Raw genomic sequence first — 17,614 nt, 5'->3', positions numbered from 1 at the left:
ACAGGCTCGAGGGGTGTGTGCCGCTCAGATAGCCCCAGAGGCTATCTTTAAGCGCGCTCACACACGCGCGCACGCACACTTGCCCTCCCCCTCTCTCTCCCTCTCTCTCCCTCTCCTTATCTATGTTGTGTTGCACGTGCCTCTCTTTCAAGGCGCACAATGGGGCAATTGGGCAGTGCTCTTCTCCATTTTATTTGATTAAAAATAGACCGGCACTGCATTAGGTAGATGGAATGAAGATGCCATTATGTAAGCTTATTAAAGTAAACTCACTTTAAAAAAAACAATGCTTGAATTAAACACATTTTTCCTTCTGGGACTAGTTTACTGAAATAAACATCAATCGCCTAAAAACAGAAAACAATACATAAAATAATTCAACATGTTTTAATAAGCTGTTTTTCTCCTCCAGTGTAAAGTGGTAAAAAGGGGCATCGCTAAAATGAATTTTTTTGGCTGGTCTCGTGACTGTGAACTGGTCCCATTAGCACCATATGAGACATAACTACACTGAGCAATTTCCTACAGCTTTGATTCAATTTTCCTCGCCCAGCACCCCAGCCCCATGAGTGGTGTAAGCCAATTAGATTCACTACGCTGTTCATTAGTCCACTTGAGGCAATTAGTCCACACATCAAAACATCCAAAGAAATCAACAAGTTCCCCCCCACCCCCACCCCTCTCACATTCATCATAACTGAGCATCGCCACATCTCCTCTATAACCTCCTATAAACACTCACATTTATTATTGCATGACATTAAGCTCAAAACATGCCTGCTGGATGCTTGTTTTCATGGGTGACTTTTTGTTGTTTTGTGGGCAGTAATCTCTGGTCAACAAGGCTGCACGGATCCCTGTACAGATTAAGGGAGAACTGTAAATCTGGAAGGAGCTGAACGCAGTAACTAGGCTCCTAAAGCCAGTGCAGCATCAAAGGAGCTTAAACCAGAAGCACAACAACAGGGCTGCTTTCCTTTTGCTCTCATCAGCTGTCTTCTCTGATTGTGTTCTGCATTATAAAATTATGTAATTACATATTTATCACATAGGATATAAAACAGATCTGGGTTAGGAACAATTAATAATTGATTAATATCCCTATTAATTCTACAATTCTATTATTTCCGTATACTATAAGTGCACAAATTCTCTATTTTTGGAGGAATGTGAAGCATACACTCATGAGCGATTAGAAATCCATATCTAAATTTGTGTCACTACAGCTTTTTCCATGGGCACTTTCTTTTCTCTGCCAGTCTTTTTGTGTTATTCTATCCTCAGCTCCCTCACACGAGTATTATGATGATTATCCAAAAGATGCCGAGGCTCTTTTCCCTGTTTGTTTGGCTGCTGTGAAACCTCAAGTGTCATCACAGAAAATTGGTAAAGTGTAATACACCTGGGTCCTACTTAAGAAAGCAGCTGCAATCAGCTCCTAATGATTCCATATAAGACTCTGCCTTTTACACCCATGAGAACTTTATTTTTTTTATTTTTTCATCATCTCACAAGTGCCACACAAATGAGGGCTACTTCAAAGCACACACAGGGTGCTTCACATGAAACCTCTGTTGTCCTTCAAGTGGAGGCACTTTTCTGAACAAGCGAGTGTTTTGGTGAAGGACACAAATTTATACTCAGATCTGTTAGGTTTCAAACGTAATAGAAAATCAACTTCACTTATACTTGAATTCTTTTCTCTAAAATGATTCCAGTTGGAGTGGTGGAAAACCCACCTCGCTCCTCCACTATCTATCTATCTATCTATCTATCTATCTATCTATCTATCTATCTATCTATCTATCTATCTATCTATCTATCTATCTATCTATCTATCTATCTATCTATCTATCTATCTATCTATCTATCTATCTATCTATCTATCTATCTATCTATCTATCTATCTATCTATCAGAGCTTGTTTCCCTGAATAAGGATGATAATAATAATAATAATGATACTACTACTAATAATAATAAAAAGAAGACACAGAGTTGAAGAGCTGACACTTTAGATGCGAACTAATCATAAACATGAAGATTCTGCTGTATGTTGTATCACATTATCACCAAGTCACAACATATTTATATGCATCAGTTTGTGCTGTTTTAAACTTAATGTAATTTGTACTAAGCCCTTAATGGATATAGAAGGGAAAAAGTGCACTTTCTGATATAAAACTAGACTATTTTGATTAATTTGTGATCATGGATGTCGAGTAAGTTTAGCATCTACAGAAAGACAGCTGTAAAAGAGAGCTCCAGGGGAACTAGGAATCCTTTACCTCTTACTTACTTCTGAATTAGACAGAAGCATCACTGAATTTGTAAATTTTGCTTGTCCTACTAGTACTGCTATTACTACTCAACTACTCAAAAAATAGAAAATGGAATTTTAATTTTAATCAAACTATGTATATGATTTTAGTATGCTGTAAAGTTAAACAGAGATCAAGCCTGTTTGTTACATGGAGTAAATTTTGTTGCATCTCTTTCTTTTGTTTTGCTGTGTATAATATTTTATCACATTAACAAACATTTATTGCATCATTTCTTGGCAGGGTCTCAGGGAAGAGTCTACCAAAGACAGAGAGAATATGCTGGCCCTCCTCACTGGAGTGGTGACACTGCTGCATCTCCAGAAATGAAGAAAGGATGAACCACATTTATTACAGTTTTTCTCGATTGGCTTGGCTCATTTCTTGAAACTGAGATGACATTCTCAAAACCATAAGGTCATTTGGCCAAACAGTCTTACAGTTCTGCCCGACATTATAGCTCACTAGCAAAATCAAATATCTTTCCCCAAACTCTTCGTCCATGCTTCAAAAGCAGATTCCTTTTCCATATAAAAGGCCAGTACAGTCAAAATAGCACAGATCCTTCTCAAGTGCCTTGGCACATGTGCATTCATTTAGTGCTTTTGTCAAAATAACCTGGATGGTTTAGCACAACACCATGGATCCCCTGCAAAAGCTCATATCTCTCCCAAAAGAGTTTATCCATGTGTCAAAACTAAATATCCTTCCCATATAAATAGTCAATGCCCCCAAAATGCATTATACCTTTGGCATTGTTTAAGCACTGCAAGTCAAAATGCTTAGACGTTATGTCACTGAGGCACAGGTCCAGCAACAGAATACCACTATGAATAAAACTAAAAGATTTTACAGTAAAATCAGCCTCCAATAAACCACTCATACTCAAGGAAACTGTCAACATTGTCATTCGTACAAAGAAATGTTAACATTAGAGAACATACTGTGAAAAGAAAACATATACAGGATTCTGTAAATGTGAACAGTTATAAACACAAACAAAAAACAAAAAAAACACAAATAATTACAGTACTCTAGGCCTACACACACACCAACACTGAATAGTTCAATAGCATAGTTCTGTACCTGTTTTCCCTGCGAAAGGTTTGGATGATGGAGGAGACTGTGGACCGAGGCACATTAGGCTGCACTCGGCGACCTGCCTCTGCCATTGTGAGGCGATGGTTTATAACGTGGTCAATAAGGGTGGCCCGGATTTCATCTGGGACATCATGGTGCCTCCGTGCTCCTCAGCCTCTTCCCCCTATTCCTCCACGCATTCTCACTCCTCCTCTTCCTCTTCTTCTTCCTCCTCTTCCTCGAGCAGGAAGTTGCTGTTGTACTTGGCGAGGTGCTTCCATGTTCACACTGCAAATGAAACTGGCCCCAGGCCAAGCTCTGTCTATATACTTTTGGCAGCAGTCATAATCATAGACAACACCTGTCAGGTATCTAAAAAACCTGCTTGATTGGTCATCTGAGATGTGGGAAACTGCTCCTTCGTTAGTTCTAATTTCACCTGATTGATTGTCAAGTACTGTCATAACTTTATCAAATGTTCCAAGATATTCTTTCATGGTATTATATCTTTGACTAATTTTGACAGTTGAACAGACAATTGTGCATATGATGACTTACACAATGAAACCATGCTGATATGTTTTGGAGTGAGTAACCATTTCACTGAAAAATCAACAAATCAGTTTAGATCGCCAAGATCTATTTATTTGGAAAATGTGCTAAATGTGGGCTCATTGTGCTAACTGTAGCTACTTGTACATAATCATTTGAAAAGAAGCACAGAGTCACCTGAGACATGTACTAAAGCATTTGCAATTTGATAAAACCAATGAAAAATGACATTCTGTTGTGAACAATTGCAAGGTGGTTTGGAGATTTGTCCATGTTATTTTGAGAATGTCATCTCAGTTTCAAGAAATGAGCCAAACCAATCGAGAAAAACTGTAACAGGAACATCAACTGGAGAAGAAGTACGAAGAAAAGGGTTGGGATAAACACTAGGAATAAATGTGTGAAGATCTCCAGCAAAAAAATAAAACTGTCTATGTAAGCAGGAGGAGAAGAAACTGTAGGAGCAACTAAACACAGAGCTGCGGTTTGGGGAAGGCCTCGAAGGGGACTGGTGGTTGGTCCCGGGCCTGGTAAATCACCATGTACTAAATAGAAGTGAAGAAGTGAAAGAACTGAAAAGGGCTCGGAGGGTGGGGCACGGTGTATCTATGGTTATATGCATCAAATAGATATGGATGAATTAAAGGCAATGTTAGGAGAATTCATTCAAGTTCATCAAGTAACAAAAAAACTCCTGTTTGTAGTTTTGTTTTAGGTTTTCTCTTTAAATAATGTTTTAAAATCAAATCAATTCACAGACTTACAGCAGTATTTTTCACTTCTTTCCCTTCCTCACTCTGAAGTCACATTACATTCATTCAGCCAACTTGTGTGCTCCAGGCTGTAGAAGTGCATCTTCGGTTCAGCCGGTAGTATTTGAAACCCATCTTGGAAGAACCCTGTCTAGTAGCTTTTCTGTAAAAGACAGAAAACAAAAGAAACATGGATGACTATTTAATTGAGCATGAAAGTGAGAAGGCAGTCAAAAAGCAAAGATGAACATAATCAGGGACATGTGGAACTGATGCATAATGGGTTGTTGTGACTAAAATTTGCACTTTCCGTGGATTTCGGTGATTGCTAAAGCTTCCAGTATGTTTACATGCACAAGCAAACAAACAAACAGTAACAAAGACCACATTCACAGAGCAGAGTTGATTACATTTCAGCCAATAAACGTAGTTGTAAACTTCACTTAGCAGAATTCTTCCCTCGGTCATTTATAACTCCAGTAAGATTTGAAGTTAACAATCCTTAAACGATATCACAGAAATGCCTTTTTATAGTGATAGAACCAAGCTGTCAAATATTTTCCATATATTTGTAACAATAAAATTCTGAGTAGTTTTCAACACCACGAAAATTGATAAAGTCCTTATTCTAACTTAAAAAAATAGAGGTACAAAGAACTTAATATTTTAAAAATAAGTCTCTTTAGTCTTCTACCATATGCTGACAAAAGGCTTTTAAGGATTTCTCTGATATTTTTTGAAACTTTTGAGTTTAAAGAGGATCCAAAATATTCTCAGATGCCCTTATTGCAGCACACAATGCTTCTATGATCCTTTATTCAATTTTACATCTTTGCATACATCCAGAAACGTTACTCTGTTTTCCTTCCTTGTGTCTATTTGTATAACTACTTATGCACAGCTGAGTTGGGGGGCTGAGTGTTGCTGCAGGGGGTCCGTGTGCACCAATGCCACCCCTCTGACACCAGTCTGCCATTGTGCTCCTGTCATGATCGATCATGTCCTCCAAAGACTGGCCTTGTCCTGGAGGGAGGAGACCAATCACACGCCTCATTACCCAGGCTTGGTTACTCCTATGCGAAGTAGTCCCAAGACACCCCAGCCTGTTGCTGTCTGGAAAGAAGTAGGAAGAGTCCAAATGTGTGTGAGGGGTATAGAAAAAGAGAGAGAAAGATAAAAGATTAGCAGGATGATGTCAGGGAAGGCAGCAGAATCAAACCGGAAATTGAAAAGTAAGCCTTTACAGCGAATAACCCAAAAAGTTTCCGATTGACTGAGTAGACCCTAAGAGCATCTAAACATACTGAAAATAATAATTTAGTTAAAGTTACACTTTCTGTGCCCTCTGAGCAACCATCCTCTATTTTTCAACCACAGCCAGGAACTCTCATTGTTTTGAAATGGCTCCATCTGGCAAGGTTTCACTGACCAGGCGAGCTGAGGGTCGTTCCCCTAGCAGCTGGCTAAACTGCCCAACCGCTTTTCTGCTCAGCCCGGCGACTAACCGACACTCTCTGGTGGCTTTGCTGCTCAAACATACACAAACACGCACACACACAATGCTGCACAAGGCTAACTGTCCACTGGCCTGCCAGTCTTGAGGTCAGCTGGCTTGAGTTGAGTTTGGGGGGGTGTATGCTTGAAGGGTGGTGTGGGGCAAGATGGGTGACACCATTTAGCCCTTTGTTATATGCCAAAGAGAAGGAGTGTTACATGTGTACTGCAAAGAATTTAAAATGATCTTTGGGGGAAAAAATGACAAGTGCTTTAAAGCTCTATGTTTTGATTGATTGTGATCATTCATTTATATGGTTAACTCAACAGCTGGCCCTTAAGAACTGAATGCAGGTTTCATTATTTGTGTGTGAGGGTCTATGCTGCGCTAAAAAGCCTGCCAGTGCCGCCAATCAACCCCTTTGAATATTGATATGCTAATGACGAACAACACAGGGAACAATGCTTGAATGCTACCACTGGAAAGCGGTACAATGGCACTCCAGTCAGGCTCTGACACTTTTACCACCCAACATGTGTCCCTAGTTTCATGCTCAGACAATAAAGGCCAACAACTGTCTGTCCATTTATACAGGGGATTCTGTTACTCAGTGCGGATGCACTGTCTGGGGGTCCTGACTGGTTACATTGTGTTTTAGCTGTCTTTGTCCAAGATGGGAAACATAAGCATTGTAGAGCAATGATAAGCCACCCCAGAGGCAGACATAATGCCTACGAAGTCAGAGGTCAAACCTTTCAAGCAGAGCCGAAGCTTGACCTTGCGGGTCATTCCAGATGTTGACCTGCCTCAGGGATCTATCTGGTTTGTAGGTGGCAGTTTTTGAGAGGAAATCAGAAGTTTTAAAGAGCTTACCAGTTATCTAAGCTTTAAAAGGGCAGGTTATGCCCATCTAATCAGGTTTGTTAGCCCAGATGGGAGATCCAAACTATGCATATTGATATGTTTTGATCAAAAGAAGCATCCTTGCTGCCAAGCATACCATCTATAATCCAAGGGTCCTGTTGGTAGATTCTTCTTTTTTTCTATCAGAACATCAAATATATCATGTGTGTGATGTATGTGTGACTGAGATTTGGTATTTTGTGCAGGGACAGGAGAAGCTGAGGATGGAACCAGCTGATACAACACCTGAACCACATCCTTATAAACGTGAATAGAGTACCACTTATTAAATCTCCTCACTCTATCACTGTCTTATCCTTTTATATTGCAATAACTAGATGGAAAGTAGAGAGTGAAACAGTGATTAGTGGCTATACGAGGCAACAGCGACCTTGGATGATGCTCGTAATCACTCTACTGCAAAACGAATGTATTTATTATTAGTAGTTTATTTGCTGATTAATTATACTCCATTTCAGAGCATACCAGACAGCCATCCTGCCATTAGTATTGCATGGGTCAGCTATTTTAAAGCTAGCATTTATCATTATGTCTCTGCACTATTAGTTGCTATTATTACTGAGCTTGTAGGGACACAGTAAATGAGTAAATGAGAACCAATTAAACGAACTGTTCAAATGACACATGATTTGCCACTCTTTCCTCAACCACTGCTTGTGTGTTTCTTCATATGACAGAGGATTTGAAACTGAATTCAGAGTTGCCTCTGACTAACAAACTAATGGTTAAAGATGGATGTTTGTATACCTCTTGTGAGTGGAGGACATAATGTGTTTTTCTTTTTTTGTCTTTCTTTTCCACTGAAGGGAGGGGGTGGGGTAGGTGCTTGTGGTCTAAACATTACGGATAAGGGCCCCGGCACACGCCTGCATGATGTTCGGTAATCCTACAGTCTCAGACTCATGACCCACTTTCTTGGAGAAACATGATGGAGCAGCAGCCTCCTCTTACCCATGAGGAGCCTCCAGACGCGGGGTGGAGGGGTGGAACAATCCCCCCTACTCTGTCAAGACAAAGGAAAAGGCAGACTCCTGTAAAGTCTCCCAAAAGCCAAATAAGAGGTTCAGGAACACTAATACCCAAACCTGATGCTCTTATTAGTTCAATCTGATGAATAATTCAGAGGATGTGCCACTTTGTTTCCAGTCCGGAAAAATAAAGGAAAAAAAAATCTGTTAGTTGAGGACTTTATATATTTTTAGGTGGTTCTGCTGATACGCTTAAGATTCTTTGTGAATATCATGTTTTTTCAGGAAACCTTTGTAAAAATGTGCATTTATGCAGACGATGTTCTATTTTACTGGAAGATTTAAAATTTAAGTCGGTCAGTGGACCAAAGTGGCAAATACAGCCGCTGAGTGATCTTGGCCTTCATGTCAGATGGTTCTTCTTGAGAAGATTCTTAATACTTCATGCTGATCTGCCAATTCAATGTAGTTCTTTTGTTAACTACATCAGGAAATGGGAAGACTTTAAAGCAAGGATCTCAGCCATTTCCTAATTAAACTACTGAATTAAGCAGAGATCATCCACCGATACAAAGGAAATGAAATGAAAAGAACAGCTTCTCCACTATTATGTCTCATACCTTGGAAACATGCTGACCGACATCATGGCACGCGCTGAAGGCAAATAGGTCAACAAATGCTGCATTATGCATTAGATCATATCACCACCATACTTCTTATTCTTTTTATTAACCATCACCACCCGCCCCTGCTCTTGCTTTTTTGTTGCTGAAAACACACAGCTCTTACTTCTCTCTTTATCTTAATCCCTGGCAGACTTTAAGTGTCTGGCATCGAGGCAAAATCCCAAACTGCAGAGGAGCGTGTTTGGAGACCTAATCCCCTTACCCATAGACTCGAGTTGCCCTCAATTCACCTCTCCCAAAGTAGGCCAAGAACAAGGAGCCACAACAGAGAGGCAAGCGGCTTCACGAGGCTCAGTATTATCACGCGTCCCGACAGACAGGCATGAATGACACATACGTTGGCACATGCACACAGACGGATACATGGACTGATGGTGTATAAGCTGGTATACAGTACTATATAGACACATATGTGACAAGCTGACACACAGACACACCCAGATGCTAACCTGAATCATTAGACTTCTTCGACTTCTTTTATGTTCTTCAACAGTCAGATTTCAGTGTTTCAATCATCCAAATTGAATCATCTCCATATTCTGTTTCAGCTGATTAGATGATGACTTTCTGTGTACAGCTTACTGGGTCTTATTCTTAGCAGAACAGGAGGGGCTCAGTATTAACTGTTTACACAAATCAATAGTGTTCCAGATCATATCCTGCATGCAAGCGACGCTGTCCACATAGACAGTAGGTGTAAATACTGACATGTCTGCTTTGGACAATTATTCTTTGTTATTCAGGTTATTATTGACTTAAACATATGCATAGAGGTCAATACAATACCTCAAAGTCCCCTAAAAAAGTAGATTTGTGACATCTGTAAAAAGTCAATGGTGCAAGACCTCAATACTTGAAATGTGCAATTCACTTGTATTTTTATTTTTATTCCTATTTATTCTATTTATCCCCTTCGTATATTTTATTTATATCTGTCTCTGTATTTATATAAGTGTGTGTGTGTGTGTGTGTGTGTGTGTGTGTGTGTGTGTGTGTGTGTGTGTGTGTGTGTGTGTGTGTGTATATATATAACATTCTGTAATTGTAACTTCTGTCGGTGCTGTGCTTTTTGGAAACCGAATTTCCCAGAGGAACCCACCTGAGGGATTAATAAAGTTCTATCTTATCTTTTTTTTTTTTTTTTCAAAACTTGTATATGTGGCTTTTTGCTATTTTATTCCACTTGTGGCCAGTGACACTGGGATTTGCAAATTTAAATATGATTTAAGTGATGGCAATAAAATAAACATTTAATGTTCTGTGAAATATGCACTTCTTTGTTCATGTAAATCAAATATATGGCAAATGCATGGAAGCTAATCATTTAGCTGTCACTATCCTCAAGCTGCATGCCAGTAAACAAATGTGATTCCTTTTTATTAGGCACAGGAAACCTGGAAGAACACCGATGGAGACTTATGCACAAAAGCGTGATTATTGTTTTAACATATCATGACTACAGTTTAATGTGGTTTGCAGTTTCTACCATAATAACTGAGTAAACTCAGACCTGAGAGGAATGAACAACGCTGCCACCCCTTGGCTCTTTGGAGTAAATTTACTCAGATGTGTTCGAAATCTAAGCAGTGGTATTGGCCGTGTGTGCATGCCTTATACCAGTTGACCACATGCTGCAACTTCAAATAAAGCAAATGAGTAAATATCAAACTATGTAAATAACAGTTGCCACCCTTCATGCATACATTATCTATAAACGGTATTGTCAAGATACAGTTGATGATTTCATGATTTTATAGAAATCACGTATGAAATAGAGAGGCTTATCGGTGTATTCTTCAATATCAGGTTTGGTGGAGACTAAAGAATTGTCTTGGTGTTCAAAGAGGTTTAAGAATGGAGCTAAGAGACAAGACGAGCTTGATTTTGAGTATTATTTAAAGGCTTATCCATCACTTTTCCCATTTCTTACATCCTTCCCCCCTCCTTTACTTCATCTTCTTTAAGTTCCCAGGCTGATTTCAAGAGATTATGTCAGATTTTCACATTATGTAAATTGTTTTATCCTTCTCATTTATCCTTCCTCACACAGTTTTATTAAAATAATGCTTTATCACTAGAACCAAACTTGGTAGAAAATAGGCAATTTACTGTAATGTACTAAGCGAATGTGTTGTGTTTGGGCAAGACACTAACTCCAAGTTGCACCTGCATTGGATGGCACTGAAAATTCGCCCACTTTTCTTTCCATCATGGTAGCTGAGATAGCTCACAGAAATGCAGACAGCCTAGAATAAGTATCTGTATTAGTGAATATGAACAGAAGCTCCTTCTTGGTGGCAGCATTTTTTGCCCCTTGAAGGGAGGGATTATGTAATCATTTCTGTTTGTTTGTTTGTCTGTCTGTCTGTTTGTTAGCAGTTTAGCATCCACAGTTGTGAAGATATTATTTTCAAATTTTGTGTGATGGTAGATGCCAATAACAGCTGTTAATTTCAGTGAAAATTGAGTCAAGGTCAAGGTTACACTAAATGTTTTTAAAAAACCCTCAATTATGGACAGTCTTAAAACCTCACAACTATTTAGTATGCCTTGCGGGACACGAGTACCTAGGTTGGCTAAGCATTTGACCTTGACAATCATTGTTAGCACCCAAGATCAAAGGTGACCTTGAACAAAATTTCAAGAAACCATATTGAGTAATGTATCATATGAAAGGGTACAGAGAGAGCTGGATATCACAGTTTTTATTTATTTTCGATATGACACCCTACACGGCACAAAATCACACACTGCATGAATATATCTTCCAATCTCACATTTTTACATCTTGTTCTTTCTTGTTTATCCAGAGCCCTACCACTGTGAGCAATGGCATGCTCCCTGCATATTCCTGTGACAGCACTGCTCCTATGTCTGGACCACTAGCATGTGTACCTATAGCGACTTGTATCTAGCATTTGTATCTGTTAGAGGGTGATATTAAACTAAACTTAGAATGTCCAAAGGTGTCCATCTAGACCACTTACTTTTCTCCTTTAATTGATGGACGGATGAAAAAAGCTTTTCACAATGGCTATCCCAACAAAGGTACCTCATTCTGGATCTTTGGCACTGCCATGAAGTGACTCAAAGGATGAACCAATGCTGTGTCTACACATAAAATACAGCAAACTAATTTTAAATTGTATCTTTACATAAAAAACATGTCATTTGTTGCCATTTCTTCAGTTGAATCTAAATGTAAAAGATGACATAGTGTGACAGGCATGAAATAGCATTTTTGCACAAACAAGGCCATTCCCAAAGAGCTATTAGTGGAAAACTTGGCATTTCTCTGTATCGTGTGCAGTGTGTTCTTAAAAATGAACACGTACATGACAAAAGATAACAAGGAAGAAGTAGCAGACCTAAAAAAATATCTATAGCTGAGCTGAAAATATGAAAGCGGTATCTGAAAATCATGCCCCTAAAGAAAAAGGAAAACATCCAGCAAAAATCAGGTGATTCATCTACTGTTCCCTGGAGCCTCATCAGGAATGGTCTCAGTGAAAAGATGGCTGTCAAGAAGCCATTCTTAAGCAGGGAAAACAGGGAGGAAAGGTTGAGGTGTGCCCAAATTACACAACATCTGGACTAATAGCAGGTCCAATACTGTGTAAATTTTGGTTTGGTTTGGTTATTTGGTTCAAATAGTCATCGATATGCATGAAGGTCAGGAGAGAGATACAACAGTGAGAGTCTACAGTCATCTGCAAAACACAGTAGAGCCGGTGATGTTCAGGATCTTGTTAAAATTGACAGAATTATGAACACAGAACACATGTAGCATCAGATTTTGATCCACCAGGCAATATCATCTGCAAATCATGTGACTGGTAACGACTTCATGTCCTTTTGGTACAGATTCACAACCTGATCCTACAACAATGGAAAATGAGCAGGACAGAGATAACCTAATATGTACAGGCATACGGTTTGGTTTGTTATTTGTTTGGCTGCCTTACTAAAGAGAAACAAATTTAAGTTGCTCCCTTTAAATCTAAAAATCAGCTTACCTCAATCTCATTGTGATTCTGTTGCTCCTTTTTGTCTGTAATGAGCTATTGCATGGGTGGCCCATGGATGAGATCCAACTGAGGATTAAAGCAAAAACACACCAAAAATGTAAAACAAGTGAGAACAGAAGAAAACATGTTTTTTGAGTGGTGAGAAAATGGAAATTAAAATAGCTTCCATGGGGAGCTTATTATTATCTGAACAGTCAAATGGCAATTCATTAAAATAAGTGGTTCCCACCGCCATAATATCAAACACAAACAAATAAAGCACACTCTGAAGATTAGTGGCTTTTCCTTTGTTCCCCAGAATCATTTTATCGCTCTTAGTTTGGCAAAGCAGAAATTTAGAATAACAAAATCTTTTGATCTAAAACTGAGATGACACTGGGCAAAATGTGTGAATTTATTCATAGAAAGTCATAATATTAATTGCATGATGACACCGCATCACCATATGATCGCAAAAAAAGTATTAAAACAATTTTCATCAAACGAGTAAAATGAAATAAGACAGAAATAATCAAATAGCAGATTAATCATTTAAAACAATATAATATACTTTATATAAAAAATGTAGGATTTGTCAGTGTATTCTTTTTTTTTTTTTACACTTGCTTTATAGATTCAACAAAAAATCTGTAATCTCTGATGATTGAAATTATTTAAGATATCTGACATCTTAACATTTATTCTGGTGGTCAGAAATGCTTTTCTTTTCATGATGGATGAAGAGGACTGGATGTGCACAGATGTCTACACTCTGTATGCTGCTGTTATTTTCACATAGAGTTTCTAAATCTTCCTATAATTGTAATATTCCTCTTGGTGTATTAATATAATAGAAGATCTTTGAGGGGTGCACACCAACCAAATAACAGCACTGTAAACATCACAGCACAACAGCTGTAGGGCTGTGTTCAAAAGGAAATGAAAGAAAATCCCTCGATAAGACAGCTAAGTGAATAATATGATATTATCTTGCATAGCTTGTATATTACAAAGCAAATTGTTTACACACGCAGACTTAATCACATACAAAATTAGTTTAATATTGGAAAAAAAAAAACCCACATCACAGACTGACTACTGAATATCCGTCTGTGTTATTGTGCCAGCAGTATATTTATTATATAGAGTAACTGTCTAACTATGCTGAAATATCTTCAGCCATGTTAAAGATCACTGTTTTTTGTTGTTGTTTAATTGCATGCATTCTTGGTTTTCCTTGGGATATAAATCCAGCTTTATTCCTGCTTGTCTTTCACCAGTACAATGCTGCCCTCCTATGGTAAGGTTTAGTTTTTTTTTTGCAGGGATCTTTGTATATTTGATACGAATCAAATTTATAACAAAAGCTTGCAGTGTTGAGGGATTTGCTTTTAAAATTCAAAATACATTAGACAAGACTAAACTAATATTTTACTGTTCTAAGCTGCTTAACAGAACACCTTATGCAACACCAGTGTACAAGTGTGTTATTAGCACTTGGAAGATTGGCATGAAAACCATACGGCTCTTACCTACACAGTCACATATAAAAAGAGAAAAACAATCATATTTTATATCTGTGACATTGACAGCAAAGTAATTTAACAGATGTATGTACGCTGCTATTGTTAGTTCCCATCAAGCACAGAAAAACAACCTCCCGGTCTTCTGCACGAGTATTGTGTGGATCAGTTTAATTTAATCTAATACTTCTTATTTCCTGTAAAAAATGACCCCCCCCCCCATATTCAGAACACATATTTTGTGGAACATGAGGGTATTTGCAGAATTAGCAGGTATTCTTTGCGTTGTTTTCATTATTCTGTGTTTTCTGAAAAAAAGGGCATCATACCAGCAATACATTTAGATAAGATAAGATAAGATAAGATAGAACTTTATTAATCCCTCGGGTGGGTTCCTCTGGGAAATTCGATTTCCAAAAAAGCACAGCACCGACAGAAGTTACAGAGTTATACACACACACATATATATAAATACAGAGACAATATAAATAAAATATACAAAGGGGATAAATAGAATAAATAGGAATAAAAATAAAAATACAAGTGAATTGCACATTTCAAGTATTGAGTCTATTGCACCGTTGACTATTTACAAAAGTATTGCACAAAAGGTATTGCACAGTGAGGTGAAGAGGCACTACAGCTTAGTTGTTCCCTCCTTTGTCCTCCTGTTTCCCCTCCCTCTCCCCTCCAGAGAGGAGTTAAACAGTTTGATGGCGTGTGGGACAAAGGAGTTTTTAAGTCTGTTAGTTCTTGTCTTTGGGAGAAGCAACCTGTCACTGAACAGACTCTTCTGGTTGTTAATGGCCGTGTGCAGAGGATGCCTGGCATTGTCCATAATGTCCATCAGTTTCTTTAGTGTCCTTTTCTCTGCCACTGTCACCAGAGTGTCCAGCTTCATGCCGACCACAGAGCTAGCCCTCCTGATCAGTTTCTCCAGCCTGGATGAGTCCTTCTTTGCTGTGCTGCTCCCCCAGCACACCACAGCATAGAAAAGTACTCCAGCAACCACCGACTGGTAAAACATCCTCAGGAGCTTCCTGCAGATGTTAAAAGACCTCAGCCTCCCGAGGAAGTACAGTCGGCTTTGGGCTTTTTTATACAGGTGCTCTGTGTTGCATGACCAGTCCAGTTTATTGTCCACCCACAGCCCGAGGTACTTGTACTTGTTGACCACCTCCACCTCCTCCCCCTCTATCTGAACCGGCAGTGGACCTGCTCTAGACCTCCCGAAGTCCACAACCAGTTCCTTAGTCTTTGAGGTGTTGAGTTGCAGGTGGTTTGTGTGACTCCATGCGACAAAGTTCCTCACCAGACTTCTGTACTCCTCTTCCTGATCATCCCAGATACACCCCATGATGGCTGTGTCGTCTGCAAACTTCTGAATGTGGCATAATTCAGAGTTGTAGCAGAAGTCAGAGGTGTACAGGGTGAAGAGAAGAGGGGACAGCACAGTTCCCTGTGGTGCTCCTGTGCTGCTGACCACTGTGTCAGACGTGATGTCCTTCAGCCTGACGTACTGTGGTCTGTCGGTGAGGTAGTCGGAGATCCAAGCCACCAGGCAGGGGTCCACCTCCATCCTGTTCAGTTTTTCTTGAAGCATACAGGGCTGGATGGTATTAAAGGCACTGGAAAAGTCAAGAAACAGGATCCTGACCGTGCCTTTTCCCCCATCCAGGTGTGAGTGGGCTCTGTGTAGGAGGTACAGGATGGCATCCTCCACTCCGACACCCGCCTTGTATGCAAACTGTAGTGGGTCCTGGGCATGTTGTACCTGTGGTCGGAGGAGGTTGAGGAAGAGCCGCTCTAGAGTCTTCATAAGATGTGACGTCAGTGCCACCGGTCGGAAGTCATTCAGCTCATTGGGCCGGTTCTTTTTGGGGACCGGGACGATGCAGGATGTCTTCCATAGGGCGGGCACTCTCCCCAGTCGCAGACTGAGGTTGAAGACTCGTTGTAGCGGCTCCCCAAGTTCAGCAGCACACGCCTTTAGCATCCTAGGACACACCTTGTCTGGGCCTGCTGCCTTTAATGGTTTCCTCAGTCATATTTAGTGATACAGATGAAGGAGAACCAAATACATCCAGCCATCCATCCACTCTTCCACCCACTTTCTTATCCTGGTATCAGTAGGGTGCAGAGATGAACTTGCTGGCCATTGTCCTCAGGTTTCCCAAGATGCTCTAAGTCTCCTGCTCCACTTTTCACTCAGTCATGAACAACACTCCAAATTACTGAAAACCCTCCATGTGATGTGGCATAACATAATGTGGGCACTCCACCCTTTTCAGGCTAAAATCTATGGATTCAGATATAGAGGAACTAATTCTCATCCCATTTGCTTTTATTTTTACTGCAAGGATCACAGGGTGGGCTGTAGATCATGGCTTGTGGATCCCCACAGGATAAAAAAAAATCACTGGAAATGGACACCCTCTGGCCCTTTGTTACACATAAATTGTGTTGTGCTCATAAAAGTTGTGGTAGTGTCCACATGAAACAAGTCTGACTTGTGGAACAATCCTTGAACGGGTAAAGATCCTCCTAGTTGAAACCTCCTGGCTTTAATGATATTTTTAACTGAAAATCAACTGTTATAAACAAGTGCAACACACCACTACATTCCTGCTTTAAAAAATCTCGAAAGTATAGTTGGTGACAGAAAAACAACAGTGTGTCAAAATTTTACTTACAGTTTGGAGCACTTTTCACAACCATTGCCATTGGTGATTTTCTTCAAATTGCTGGGATACCTAGCTGTTCCAGGGTTATACTACCACCAATTCAACTGACTGTGACACTGCATCAGTCCATTATCTGGGATTAAATTGTCTTGACTTGCTGTGTACAAGGTAACCAATGAGATGTTTGGATCTGTTAATGAGATGCAGTGACAGTTAAAATATTTCATGATGCGCTGCAGCACAGGAACCATGAAATCAAATAGTAAAAATAATCAAAATGGTTTTTAAATGAAATTAATTTATACTTTAATAAGTAAATGGTACGTGTACCTATTTAATTACGTATTTTGTAAATTATTAATTATTTATTTCCTACTGTAGTTAAATGAGGACACATGCTAGTTTTATTTATGACACATTGGCACTTTTGGCGTTCAATAAGTTTGTTAGGCGACTCCTGCCTTTCTCACTGCAAAGACTGATTTAAAGCAAAGAGCAACACAAACATTGTGAGCCGGCTGACACTGCCCCCTGCTGACAGTACACATTTAAAACACGTAGACGCAGATCTGCAAATCTCTGGGAGACATTAGGACACGCCCATATTTACGCGTCATCCCCAA

Source organism: Mchenga conophoros, linkage group LG7, assembly GCF_057382185.1.
Source record: "Mchenga conophoros isolate Kocher_MC1m ecotype Shallow Benthic linkage group LG7, M_conophoros_male_GT1.1, whole genome shotgun sequence".
Taxonomy (NCBI): domain Eukaryota; kingdom Metazoa; phylum Chordata; class Actinopteri; order Cichliformes; family Cichlidae; genus Mchenga; species Mchenga conophoros.
Note: the sequence above shows the minus strand (reverse complement) of the source record.